Source organism: Rhipicephalus sanguineus, chromosome 3 (genome assembly GCF_013339695.2).
Source record: "Rhipicephalus sanguineus isolate Rsan-2018 chromosome 3, BIME_Rsan_1.4, whole genome shotgun sequence".
In the NCBI taxonomy this organism is placed as follows: domain Eukaryota; kingdom Metazoa; phylum Arthropoda; class Arachnida; order Ixodida; family Ixodidae; genus Rhipicephalus; species Rhipicephalus sanguineus.
Window position 1 is genome coordinate 23,638,803 of NC_051178.1, and position 7,356 is coordinate 23,646,158.

Genomic DNA, 7,356 nt, shown 5'->3' on the forward strand with positions numbered 1-7,356 from the left:
CCGATTTCGCTGCCTGCGAAGATGCCGCCTCCAACGAAAAAGCGGAAGTTCATCACGCTGGAAGATAAAGCTGCAATCATCAGTGAGGTGGAAAAGGGCAGGAAAAAAATGGACATCGCCGAAGAATTCGGCGTTGCGCGCAGCTCGCTGTCCACGATTCTGCGCTGATCCAGCGGAGCCGGAAGAAGGTTCACCTGTAGGCGCTCTTGATGACGGTACTGGTGACAGCGCAGTGCCGCCGTCACTGACCAGTGCATGGAGGGAACTTTGTGCTGTGGCAAACGAGATTCCCGATCAAGAGGCATGAAAGCACACTTACTGACTTTTTGAAATAAAATGTGTTTTTTGTATATTCCATGTCTTTTCTGCCGCAGTCTCGCGCCAACGAAATTCCCGCAAGAGCGAAATTTTGTGCTCTCCCCGCCGATTTCGTTATTGCAGGTTTCAACTGTATCACCGTCATTGCTTCTCCCTTACGGCGAAACTATGGGGTCTGTTTTTACATGAACCCGACCACGATGTGAACAAAGCATTGCGGCTACAAATCCAACAAGTAGCTGGCCTATAATTTGCTGCTTAATAATGCAAGTAATCCGCCGTGTTTTGTTCTCGATACTGCTCCAGCTTGTGAATTTGCAGTTATGACTGACGCTGTCTAATACCCGAAACTCCGCATTTCAGAGGGTTGAAAGAGCGAAGTAGCACGATGTAGTGTATCAGAGGCGCCATCCTTCAGAGCGCACGCGCACTGGGCGCACCTCTGTGTTTAGAGTGTCTTATAGATGTCGTTAATGAGCGACACACGTGATTGGAGTCAGCCAATGATTAGAATCAGCCAAGTTGGAGACCCGCGTAGCGGGCCGTGCCGGCCCCCGTCGCGTCACGATCCAGTCCCCGGGCCCTTGCCGCCGGCTACCGCCCGCCGACATAACAAACCAGGCTGCAGAAGAAATTCCACACCAACGAATTCGGTACAAATAAAAACAATCCTCACCGAATTCACTGCTGTCAAGGTGGTTGGCTCCTAAAAGAATGGCTCAAACCTCCACGGGAGATAGGCCATGATTCTTGATGATGATGACGACCTCTTACTAGTCGCGCTTACCCACAAAGGGGGATGGGCCAAGAACCGGGCGGCAGGATCTTTGAGGTAGATACTTATGAGGCTAAGGATAAACGTTGTAGTTTTAGACTAAAAGAGGTAAAAAAAATCACAGCATATCCACGGAGTGAATGATGATGAGTGGGCGAAGCTGCGGAGGTTCATCGGTAGACCGTGAATCTTCCGTGAATTCTGCCCAGTACATCATCACCGACGTGAGATCGGTCGCGTTTATACTAAAGGTTCGATGAGTTATGACGACTTGCAGCTCACTTTAATTTTACATGTACGCTTTGAATTTTCATTGTTTAGAAAACCATTGCTTTAGAAAACATCTGGCGTCTTTCGTTAAGCAGCTGGCGTCTTTTCGTTTTGCTTTAGAAACATCTGGCGTTCTTTCGTTGTGCTTTTAGAAAACATCTGGCGTCTTTCGTTGGTTTATTTGATCAATCAACGGCGTTTTGAACAAAACTTTTATTGTTTAATCACGCACAGGAGAAATCTCACCAGGCACTACCTTGGAGGTAAACAATGGCTGCTAATGGGAATGAGAGACAGAAGAAGTCGGCTTTTAGCTAACACTTACACTTTTACTTCTACTAACGTTTCCTACTGGAACATGCCAATGGCTGCTAATGGGGAATGAGAGACAGAAGAATTCGGCTTTTAGTTAACGCGCACGCTGCGAATTTTTTATTGTTCAACAACGCACAGGAAAAATCTCCCACCGGCACCACCTTGGAGGTCAAGATCTGGTACTAGCGTTACGACTGGTTACGCACTACGACTACGACAACTACGAGGGACGAACGGGTGCCGCCTTAAGGAGCTTCGCCCCTAAAACATAGCTAATACTTGAAAATTCTGCAGAGCACACATTCTTGTGGCGATCCAGCGATGTCTCCTTCTTCTTCGTCTTTCTTTCGATAAGTGAGAAACAGTGAGCGAGCTTTTATCTCCGAGAAACGGAAATTTTCCTGCATGACATTGGCACTGAACACGCTTATAGAACGCCATGCGTAGGAAAGTACTCAAGCACAGACTAACATGATGGACATCGATATCTGATTGATGGCTTATCCCAGATACATTCAAGCGCGAAAGCATGAGAAATGGCAAAGCACGAAGTGTTCATAAATATTTCGGCAAACAGCACCAAGTTCTGACCAATCTCAAAATGGAGTTGACGCCTCCATGCTGGCTGTTCGTTGGATAGAAAACTCTGGAGGGTTTCGTTCGCGTTCACCAGAACGCATAACCATAACTAAATGCATATTATAAGATGCAAAGCAAGAGTTATAAGAAAAAATTGGGGGACTCTTAAGCTTCGCCTTTAGGAGTTGAGCGCGACACTTCGACCCGTACACTGATATCAATATGAGACTGTCCGTATATTGCTATCGCAATAAAAGTATACTCATTATTGAAGTCACAAATGCACATTTTGACGTTCTTCGTAAGTTCGTCGTGTAGGAGCGAGTAGACGAGGTCTTCAACGTTAACGCTGATGGCTTGGCAGTTCTGTGGGTTGTTTGGTCGCAAAAAATGTGTCAATTCTAAGGAAGTGGCTACCCGATATTATAGCTGCCAAACGCCAATACATTTATGCAAGCTCTCGTATATCAACGTACAGCAAACATTCAACTATTCTGTAAGGACACGTTTTACGTCACGGACTGGGTGTTATACCCAGTCCTGTGACGAAGGGCTCAACCATGTTTTTGTAGCGTTAGCTACACTTGCCTAGCCGGAGCCAATTTCGCATGGATCCTCATGAGCCATGCTGCGCATGCGCGAGGATCAGCGATGTCATACAGCTGGCTTACCGGAGCCGGCATCTCACGCGCTCTCAGCCACTGCCGCGCGCGACTCGCCGCTGCTGGTCTGCGGGTTCGGGAGGAGTAGCGTCATAGCCGCGGCGGACACACTGGCGCCGGCGCGCGCGCAGACTCCGCCACTGCCGCGCGCGACACGCCGCTGCTGGTGTGCGCATTCGAAAGGAGTGACGTCGTAGCCATGGCAGACACACGGCGCCGGCGCGCACGCAGCTATTCGCCTTCGCTGTGCCGTCGCCGTCTGACACTGCGCTGGAGCCGCTTGAGAGCGCCTCTGACTGGCGTTTGCAGGTGGGCAACGCCATGGAGAAGGAGAGCGCAAATGCTGCTCAACGGCGCAGAAGAGCCGAGAAGCTTATCTCATGGGATCCCGAAGTAGTTGCCTGGCAATTAGCGGTTCAGCGTACGAATAATGAAGAGTAGAAGGCTAATAACCCTAGGCAATCTTGAAAGCTACGAATAATCAGCTGAACCTTTGCTAACGCTAACGTATATCCTGGCATAGCCAAGCTAAGCCACTGCAAGTTTTTTTTGTTACTAGTTTTACGCGGCAGACTTTACGTAACGCTTTTCAGCAATCTAAGGCAATAACGTCGATTTGCTCTGTCTGATTTATAGCACTTGCGAAATACTGTATTGTCTCAAAGAGTTGCGTAATTGTTCACAAGCGCTTGCGAAAACCAAATATTGGCTAATGACATGTCCAAGGAGTTTACATGTAGTGCAACGTATAGAGATACGACGGTAAATATTTACTTTTAGCTTGTCTGCAGTTTTGAAGCTTGCAACCACGTGGCCTATTAACCAGTCATCCGGTAAGGTGCCCGTTTCGAGGGATGCTGAAAATATTTCAACTGCAAAATTAGAAACCCATTTGGAGTAACGTTTTAGAAAAGCATTCGGTATTTTATCTGGACCAGAACTTTTCCTCACATCTAGATAGGCTGCAGTGCTACAATTACTTCATTACAAATTATGATGTCTCTAGTACGTTCCTTGTTTACTTGCGCCTCTTCAACATGACGTTCATTCTTGGTGGAAAACGCCGTGACAAAGCAGTTGTTAAAGACCTCAGCGATCTTTACTAGTTCACGGCAAACCGTTTCAGCCTCACATTTGTCTGACATGTGGTCTTTAGAGGCACACCTGGCACAGGTGGGTTGTCCTTTGCACGCTAGAGAGCTGTGGCCGTACTTTGGCAGTTGAGACATCTTCGCGGGTTGCGAATGTATGGGCGCACTCTTAGTTTCGTGTAACCTGTTTCTATGGTCTCGGGTAGTTCGCTCGAATGTTAGTATTATGTGCTTGGTTGGTTTCTCTACGTTGTCCCTTCTTATTTCGCTTCTTTGTACATTGACGACATTTTGTTGTTTCCATCCATCAAGATGTTCAGGTTCGGAGAGGTTCAAGAGATCTCCATCTGAGACGACACCACGGACGGTGTTCATGGACCTATGGGGGTGACTGTGACAGGGATGCTTCCAAATGATGTAAGGTTGGAGAGGTTTTCGTACTGTTTTCTGTCTTTCAGCTCAAGGAGTGAGATCGCCACTGGCCATCTTAGTCGCCTTGTAACCTGGTCCTAGTTTTTCCGTAAGACTTTTTGCCACCAGAAATGGTGAAATGGTTCTGGCTTCTTTGTCTGACTGCTCGCTGTGGACAACGTGGTACTTTACAAAATGTTCATGCGTTTTCGAAAAAAGTTGCAGGGATGTTTCGGTGCATACCCTTTTCAGGTTACGATCGGTTTTCGAAAAAACGCCAGGCCTGCGCGGAAAGCGCAGCACAGTCACAGCGAAAGCTCGAAGAGCGGCATTTCTAGAGCCCGTTATAAACACTCTTGTGGCTACTAATACAACTACACTGGCAACGTACCCACTACGCCACAAACGATAATTTTTGTGAAGTTGGAAGCACCCACCACGACATTACTCGTCATTCTGCAGAGAAGCGGGGTACCATCTTTAAGGCATTATGTGCAGTTTCTTGATGTGACGACTGATGACGATGGAGAATTATGACTGAGCCTTTTGTAATCGGTTGGAAGCTTTAAATGACCCACTAGTTACGTACTTCGCATTGTCTGGCGCCAGGTCGTTATTTCATTCTCCCACCACACTTTGTAACATACGGTAACGTGAGCAAGAGATAGAGAAAGGGAATTAACTTTATGGAGACCCTGAGGAAATGGATCATAGGAGCCTTATGGGCTTCCTTGGCAACCAATAGAAGTGCACTTACGCGGAACCCACTACGCTATAAATCATAATTATTGTGAACGGAGGAAGCAGCCACTACGCAATTTTTCGTCATTCTGCGCAGAACCTTGGTATCTGCTAAACACCTGTAAGGCATTATGTGCACTTTGTTGACGCTGTGGCTAATGACGATGAAGAATTATGGCAGACCCCTTTGTAATGGGTTGGGAGCATTCAACAACTCACTCGTCGCGCAATTCGCATTGTGTGACGCCTGATTACAGAATTCGCATTGTGTGACACTTGGTTGTTATTTTACTCTTCTACCACGCTACATTACACATGTTAATGTGGTTCCTTCCCGACATGAAGACTGTATAGGGTCTTTTTGCAGGGCAGTTTCAAGCACCGGCATGGCCCAGAGGTTGAATACTGGGCTCCCACGCAGAGGGCCCAGGTTCGAACCTCGTTCCATCCTGGAATTTTTTTCCTATTTCATTTTTTTCTTATTTCGAGCGATAGTGGTTACGGACACCGGCGGCGGCGGACCACTACGGCGCCAAAAACGGCCGGTGAAATGATCTAATAACAGCTTTCGCTGTAAAAGATGAAGTTCACATAGCATGCGTTTGTGTTTCGGCGACGGTGCCAACCGCCCGTTACCGAGCCCAACAAGAAGACGCGACAGGAGATGTTCGAAGACGAGTCTGCCAGCGCCAGTCGTACACCACCGCTATAACCATATATGGTGAGCCAAGACTGGTCATTCACACAAGGTTAATCCTTGCCGCCAGGAAAAACGAAAGTAAACAGAAGTGAGGAGAAGACAGGAAAGATGAAAAGTGAGAGACAAAGGCAAAGGTCTAGGGAGAGAGGGACAGGAAAAGGCGACTGCCGATTTCCGCTGGGTGGGTCAGCCCAGGGGTGCCGTCTACGTGAAGCTAGGGCCAAATGGGGTGTGTTGTCTCTGCTGAGGGTCCTTAAAGGTCCAGACACCCGGCGTCGGCTCAACTCCCAGGATCCCATTTTCCCCGGGCACGGCAAAGCCACGCACGGCTAGGCGTGGGAGGGGGTCGAAATCCCCCCGTTAGCTCGGGTCCGTGGTGTCGCTACACACCAAACGCATGCTTGCGCAGGCGCCCCTGCGGGGACCTCCTTTGCTTCATTCATAGCGTGGGTCTCGTTCTGGCAGACTTGATGCTTTCAGGTAGTATGCGAAGGATTATTGGTCAGCTGCCAGCTCGTAATAAGTTCATGTGCTACGTGACGCCAACAGGCAGAAAAAGAGTGTTCCACACTCGCCGTCATGGCTACTGGCAGCGCTGACTGGCGCTCCCACGTTTATTATACATATATACCCCATAAAGTGGACGGGGGGATGGCCGCCGTGGTAGCTCAGTTGGTAGAGCATCGGACGCATTATTCGAAGGTCGCAGGTTCGGTCCCTGCCCGCGGCAAGCTATCTTTTCGTACACTTTTCTTTCTTCACATTTACATTGCATTTACTACTAATAACGTCCCCTATACTTTCTTTGGCATTATTGTCTGTTAGTGCTAATTAATATTGTGCATAACAAAGAAAAACGAGCCCCTAAAATTTCCACTTCTTTCCTTCACTCATGCGTTTATGTCTTTTTCACGCTCCTAAGTCACTTTCATTGTATTTAATGTATAAAATCCTTGAGCGAGATCAAAATAAAAGCAGAGTTCTTGTGCATTGCGTGTAGAGAAATTATTGTTGATATTATGGAGCGTGGCATGCCGTCAACACGCTGGAGCTCGACCAGCGAAGCCAAATGGTTGTAGCGAAGAAACGTGCAGTCACGGCCACAATCCACGCCTGTCAGCTAACTTCTCCTATAGTTCACTGTTACCTTCCGAGCGGCTTTGGGACGTTAAACCCCAGATAATATTATTACCTTCCGAGCGGCATTGATGTTCGACGGATTTTTCGCAATTCGACGTTGCCGAAAGCATACGTGTGCATTCTTTTCGATATTCATGTTTCGATCGTGCTGGTCGAACCTGCAATATCTGAGTGAAGTGAATTGCACACGAATAGAGTCTGAGTGTGGCTGTGACACAAGCGCTACTGAATGGTATGTTAAATGCTTGCGCTCCGTTGAAGAAGTAACTCGGCGTTCCTGATTGCGCAAGTGACGACGACGGCGTACTATGTTTGCAAATAATCACCACGTTAAACATGCGGTCCCGTGCAGCA

The 7,356-nt window shown here is 47.9% G+C and overlaps 1 non-coding gene across 1 annotated transcript; it reads left to right on the forward strand.

Annotated features, from left to right (window-relative positions):
• The first annotated feature begins 6,519 nt into the window (after positions 1 to 6,519).
• On the forward strand, positions 6,520 to 6,592 carry Trnam-cau (transfer RNA methionine (anticodon CAU)). The gene has a single exon. It is a non-coding gene; the product is annotated as a tRNA-Met (tRNA).
• Positions 6,593 to 7,356: the final 764 nt, after the last annotated feature.